This window comes from Benincasa hispida, unplaced genomic scaffold (genome assembly GCF_027475165.1).
Source record: "Benincasa hispida cultivar pf3 unplaced genomic scaffold, pf3_genome.v1.1 HicScf1359, whole genome shotgun sequence".
Classification (NCBI taxonomy): Eukaryota; Viridiplantae; Streptophyta; class Magnoliopsida; order Cucurbitales; family Cucurbitaceae; genus Benincasa; species Benincasa hispida.
In genome coordinates, this window is record NW_028325697.1 from 1 (window position 1) to 7,544 (window position 7,544).

At 30.0% G+C, this 7,544-nt stretch overlaps 1 pseudogene; it reads right to left on the reverse strand.

Annotated features, from left to right (window-relative positions):
* Positions 1–567: 567 nt before the first annotated feature.
* LOC150031250 (heparanase-like protein 1) lies at positions 568–3,683 on the reverse strand (annotated as a pseudogene).
* Between the last annotated feature and the right edge of the window lie 3,861 nt (positions 3,684–7,544).

A 7,544-nucleotide genomic window follows, 5' to 3' on the forward strand; every position in this document is an offset into this window, starting at 1 on the left:
GTTTTTTCCATGTTATCGTTTGTGATATGTGTTTCAGTGTCTCCAAGTCTCCACCTTGCATGTTCTTCATGAGCTTTCTGATCTTCACCATGAGCTTCAACTTATTTACCTCCCCTTGGCTCTTTAGTAACCTTTCACTTTATAAATTTTGAAAATCTATTAATTTAATGTCCTTCATTGAGTGAAAATGATTATGATTATTTACCAAGTTTTATAAAAAGTATTTTCAAATTATAATAAGAACTAATATAAAGCTTTATTGAAAAAATACAACTAAATCTGACAGTAAAAAGAAGTCAAATAATGCAATTATTTTCTCTTTTTTGTCCTCCCAAAAGATGAACTTCTCATATATTTTCAATTTGAAAACTCTAATTTTTGTTAAATTTCATATATATAGGTTTTAAGGCTAATTAATAATAATAACATTGAAAAGATAAGGAGTGCGAATATGCAGTTTTATTTATTTTAGACATTAACAACTTTTTCTTTCTCACATATTAGTTGGTTTACATAAGATCAATTATAAGCACACATGTATAATTAGGGATTGATTGAAAAATGAAATTAAGGTGCATCCAAACATCCTGCAGCTACAAAGTCAGGGATGACAATGAAAGCAATGGACCAAGCAGCAATATTTATAGAAGAATTACTCTCACTATAAACAGGTGTAAAATTTGGCAATTCCCCCTCTTTTGTAAGCTCTAATGGATTTTCATTTAAAAGCACTGTAGAGCTTCTAAGTAAACCATTTTGTGTTGGTAGATTTGGATCTTTGACCTTTGAACTATACTTCAAATTAGAGTCACTTGGTCTTTTCGAATTGCTATTATGTAAACTCGGGTTCATATGGCTTTCAATCTTGATTGTGAACTCAGTTGTATTACTCAAATTGATGAAAAGCAAGGTTACACCAGACTACAAGGAAATGATAGGTAATCAATTCAAATTTAATTGTTGCACATATTTATTAAATTTCTCTAATTTTAAAAAGTGGATTCTTACTCTTCCTCTTGAGCAATGAGCATAGGTGCGAAGATAAGATGAGACATTATTATCAACCTTGAGAACTCTTGAGCCCATTAATCGGTGGAAGAGAAGTGCCTTAATAAAAATAAAATACCAAAACAAGTAAGAAAGAAATTTAGATATATATATATATATATATCCATATAAGAGTCTAGACTAATTGGTACACATTTGACTTTTATAAATTTAATAATCTTACCCATAGTAATCTGGTGTAGGAAGATAAGTTTTAGCTTTGAGGACACTATAAAATCCACCAATCAAAGTTTGCCTACAATATACTTTGGTATTGTACAAAGAGGCCATCCCAAGTTGATCTAGATACCTATTACTCAATTCAAATTTAAATTAAATGGAGGGGGAATATACTACAGAAAAAGATGTAAACTAAAATATATTTTTATCAAAAACTATTGATAAATGCATCAGAAATATGAGGACTGCCACCATGATAGGCTCCACCAGCTTCTCCAACCCAAGCAGAAGCCCAAGGTGCATGCTTTTGAATTATGTTATCAAGTTGTTTAAATGTGTTTGATACTTGACTTAGGTATGTTGGATTAACAAACCTATAAATCAACTTGGGGTCATCACCTATATATGTATATATACCAAAATTAAAAGTGTCAATTATTAGTTTATAATAATATTTACTTTTGAGTTTATATAAATGGTAAAAAAATATTAATTGATATATGTACATAATTACCTGTACCCATGTTGTATATATGATGAGTTAGAGCATTGACAATATTTGAATCCAGTTTTTTTTAACAAGTTCATGGTACCATTTGTCATCAAAGAAAGCACCAGGTGCCACCATTAAAGGTTTTTGTTGGGAATTATTGTACAAACGATCTATAATTTCTCGAAGCTTCATTAGGTCTTTTGCATATTGTGAAGCACTAACACTTGCACCAATACTGTTAGCTCCACCCAATTCATTGCCTGTATATTCAAATAATCAACATTAAATATAGTTAATTGTAGAGACAGTCCACTTATTTCGTCGGAGCATGGAATCATCGTTTACATAGAAAATGAGAGAGAGAATGGGGAGGATTTTCTCTCTCCATTTTAGACGGTATATTTTGTAATAGAATATGCATTGTAATAATGAAATTTAAACTTTTAAAAATTATGGTTGAACAATTTAATTGTACTGTTTTGAATTAGGATAAACAAGACTTTTTTTCCTTAAATGGAAAATTATATTAGAAATCACCCATTTAAAAAGTTAGGGGAGAATAATTTCAGCCAGAAATCTCTACCTTGATCCTTGTTCCCACGAAACTAAATAAAAAACTTTTTGGGACAGAGATTTAAATGGAGGGTGTGAACAAAGATGTGATTCCTCGATGTCACCCTTAAACATTCATAGTTACTTAACTCAACCAAGATTTAGTATTATTTAACTTACCAAACTCCCATGAATTTATTTGATAATTCTTGTCCACTGTGTATTGAATAAGAGCCTCAGCATTGCTGTAATTCCAATTTCCTTCCCACTGCATTCCTTTTGTGTTGTACTTACCCAAGAGAGCATTTAAGCCAAAGGTTACAATAGCCCTATTTTTTAAAAAAAAAAAAAATATCCTAAGTATGGGAGACAAATACAAAAAGCAAAAAAGCATGTAGAAAACAAAGAAGAACATACCCTGTGTTGTTGAAAAAGTTGTTCAAATCATCCCACCTTTCCATGTACAAACATCCTTCTGTAAAGTCAAACAGTAAATCGTTGTCTGCTTGAAATGGTTGACAATGGCCCTTGAAACCTTCTCCAATATTATATATCAACCTGTCTTGTAAGGTACCTCCTACTCTGATTCTTAATGACTTGAAAGCTAATATCGCAAAGAAACCATGCATAAGATAAGTTAGAATTTTATTGCATCAATTGAACCCAAGTAAAGATTAATTAGCTTAGTTATGTATTTCAAAGAGCCAAACCTTGAACAGCTTTGTTAAGGATAGGAAGAGACAAATCCTAATTAAAAGAAAAAAGATTAATAAAATATTACATGAATTATAATTGCTTTATTTTCTTCATAATTAATTCCTTTTAATGTCCAAGATTATTATATAATCTCACCACATTGAGCATTGATGCATGACCATCCCAAACACAAAGGTCGGGTTGACTACACTCATCATGAGGCCAAATGTCCATAGTGAAGCAAATGAAATTCTCATCAGTTTCTGCTATTTTCGTGGTTCCATCAACCACAATTTTCCCTATTGTAACATTACGACCCAAAATGGTTGGGATGAAAGCAACTAGCAAAATCAAAAGGAATATTTGGTATTCCATTATAAATTCTGAAATTCCTGTCCAACAATTCTATTGGTTAGAGCAATGATACGATATTAAATTTATCATAATCCATTAGTTAACATAAAATGAAAAAGAAAATGATATATTATATAATATTACCTTAATATGGATATATAATATATGTAGCCAGGAGTTTCTTTGAACTTGTCGAAATAACAAAAGAAAAAAATATCTCCAAAGCCTCAAAATTATTAAGATTATACAGAGGAAAATGAAAGAAGGGTTGAAAACAAAATTGGAGGACAAGAGTTTATATAGGGTTGAGATTGATCTACAGTTTAATTAACAAATAAAATTATTGAATGCAACTCCCCTCATTAAAGACTTTCAATTTTATTCTTCAAGAAAAAAAAAACTGCTAAATAAAACTTCAAACTGTACATTTATAAGTGTTAAGTGTGCATTAAATGAAAAACACGAGCCTTGAGAGTTAATTGTCTGTGGAGTTAAATTTTCTGTGTTTGGAGAAAGCAAAATTGAATTGGGGTATCTAATGCAGCTTTTCTAAACCAAATTGATTTTGTCTTTTCTTTTTTTTTTTTTTTTTTGCTATTTTTTTAAATGCCCAACTATGCACATATTTTCCTAAAATTTTTATTAAAAAAATGCTTACTTTTTTTCACACTCTTAAAACATAACAAATTCCTACAAAGTAAACATATACTAGACACAAATTTTGAATTCAATTTTTGAATACTCAATTACATAATATATTTTTTATCCATTCCTAAACATCAAACATATTCCAAATAACTATAAACTTTTCACAACTACTTAGGCCTCTGTAGACCTCCAAATTGGTTCGGTATTGCATAATTTGGAATTTATTAGCTTTTAAGATAAAATAAACAAACAAATAAACTTTTGAGTATTTAATATTGGAATAATTTTAATTTTTCACTAATTAAAATAAAATAAAATAGTTATTTTGGAGGGAGGATAAGGTTTTGAATATTCAAATCCTTTTTTATAAAAAAAGTTATATCTAATCAAATTTGGTAGAAATTAATTATGACCAAACATCTCACTCCATCAATTTTATTAGTTAGTTCCTTTTAGATTTAATTTGATTGATTTTTTTCCTAATTGAAAGGGCTTTGGGTTTTATATCAATTGGGTTTCCATGAGTGAACATACACAACATCACACTAAAAAAAACCTAAAAGTTTAATATTTAAATAAAAATATTGAAAAATTAGAAATTAGAGGTTAGAAATTTAAAGTAGTATATAATTATACATGTTACAAATTAAGAGAAAATAAATCTAAAAAGAATAAGAATTCATAAATCAACCAATTTTTTTTTTTACTTTTATCTCCTTCCCTCTCTTGATTTTTTTCTTCTTTCTCTCTTTTACTCCAACAAATCTCTTTTTGTCTCATTCTTTCTAAATTCATCATGTTTTTTCTCACTGTATTCAAGCTTCCAAGAAAATGTATTTATTTTTTAATTAAGTTTTCCTTATTCGTAAATAAGTGGAAAAATCATAAATTTAGATGTCCTTTTAAATGGTAAGTCTTTAAGTGGTAAGTCTCTCCTCTTGTATTATTAAATATAAATTTTGATGCATATACACGACAACAAATATTAAATTCGATAGCATTAAAAAGACGTTGTCGTAGACTTTCCATGGTGTTTTCGAAATGCTATCGTAGCACATGTTATTGAAAGGCCCCGACTTTCCATACCATTTTTTAACGCTATAAAAACGTTATAAAAAATCAACTCTTGATCGCAAATATTTAATGTTATGAAAACATTTCATAGCATTAGCAAAAAACGCTATAGAAGATCTTTTATGTCATTTTTTATAACGTTAAAAAAATGCTATAAAATAGTTTCTATAGTATTTTTGTAACGATAAAAAACGCCATAAAAGACTATCTATAGCGTTTTAGATATGTTGTTGTAGTCGATGTTATTTATAGTCCCTGACTTTCCATAACGTTTTTTCACTTCTATAAAAAAGCTATAAAATATTCATTTTTTATTAGATAATTTTAATGTCCTGGAAAGTTTTCATAGCATTAAAAAAATGCTAAAACAAATATGAGGAGAAAAAGTATTGCATGCAACTAAAGAGACCATATACCAAAGTTCAAAGATAGAGAAATCACAATATTTACCTTCGATTCAATAAACCTATAATATCAAGGGTTTACATAGTTATTTGACATAAATAAGAAGATTGAAGCAAACACTTACTTTAAATTTGTGTATTCTTGAAAACATAGATCAATACCTAAGAAAAGTTGAAATCTTTAACACTTGACATTTGGTCAAGCCAACAATTTACAAATCTAAATTCAAAATTAAGAATGTTCAACATTAAGAACGAAAACGAATACAAAATTAAATTTATACAAATATCTTGAGTGATATGTGCATCTCCATGGAAGCCTAGTGTTCCTTCTTGACCGAATGCAAGTCTTACAAAAATCTAACATCTAAATGAGATATGAAGGTCGGAGATGGGAGTTTAGGACATAGACTTTATTTTAACTTGAGAACTAATATGAAAGACAAATTTGAGAAACCATGAGGTGAATTGGAAGTATATTTTCATAGACTTTATTTACCCTGTATTTTCATTTGCTACTTACTCCATTGAAGGGAGCCAACCTGCCAAATGAATCCATAAAGAAATTCACAAGTAAAATCGAGAAACATACAAACAAAAGATCTTGTTACATGTCAACTTCGTGCAAAAAATATACAAGAAAAAACTCGAACTTGTACCTAATATCTCCCACAATGGTACATTATATTACACTTGAAATTTGATTAAGACCACTTTTGAATCTAAAGGAAAATCATAAACTCCATCTTGAGTTATATTGCAATCATAAAGAACAACAGAAGGAATTGGTTTTGGACCTATAATTGCAACGCCTAGTTACCCCTTTTACAATCTTTAGCAATTCAACTCCATGCTAACTTCTTTTGTGTGAAATATCCTCTTAACGCCAAAGCCTTCCTCTTAACATCATTCTTTCCATGCCCAAGCTTCCTTACTATCACGAGCCTTCTTTCTCAACCCCTTGCCCAAGGTCAATGCATGCCCAAGCCTAGCCCTTCTAGGTTCCTCAAGCAACTCCACAACCATCCTTACTTAGAAGATCTTAGGGGAGAGTTTCAAGGTTTACACCTAACCAGATGGCTTCTATTGTCCAAGTAAAGAAGATTATGTTTGCAAGTTGAAGAAGTCTTTGTATGGGCTAAAGTAGTCTCCAATGCAGTGGTATAAATTATTAGAACTTACCTATAATAGGAGTCCATATGATTCTTGTGTACATCACAACAAAACTGATGATGGTTCAATGGTTTCTCTACTTATATATGTAGATGATATGCTCATAGCTACAAAGTCCAACTCTAATATTCAGAAGTTGAAGAAACTTCTCAGTGCTGAGTTTGATATCAAGGATTTGGGTGTTGCTCAAAAAATTTTTGGAATTGAGATCTATAGGGATAAAGATAAAAATAAACTCTTCCTTTCACAAAAAGGCTATATTCATAAAATATTATCCAGGTTTGGTACGTCATCAACTAAACTTATAGATACTCCAAGTGTTGCAAATGCTCGTTTTTCAACTGTGCTTTCACTACAATTTATAGTTTAGAAGAAGTATATGTCTCGAGTTCCTTATGCTAGTGTAGTAGGAAGTTTGTGTTGGATCGATATGGCAACCCTAAAGGGGGGATGAATAGAGTAACTTTTTTTTCTAAATTAACCCAATTAAAGTAATTGATACACTTTTTGTAAATAATAAGAAAAATTCAATTTATGCAACAAATAAGATGACAAATAGTGTGATAATTTAATTCTATCAAATTTTAGCAAATAAATAAGAACAAACAAAACATACAATAAATTGCTTAAATTAATTGTAAAAAATAAAAAGGAAAGAGTTAGAGAAGAAGACACCGTAGTTTTTATAGTGGTTCGATCAAACTCGACCTATTCCACTCTCCAAGCGCCTCTTGGGAATTTGAATAAAATCTTTCCGACTCTTTCCACAGATTAGAGCCCAACCATTACACCATCGCTCCTTTTACGGGTTCAAGAGCAAACCCGATCCTTTCCACGATTTAGGATCAAACCGTTACAAATGTTGGAATTTTTTAAGAACACAATACAACTCTCACTAGAATGGGTTCACAAGTTTAAGCACT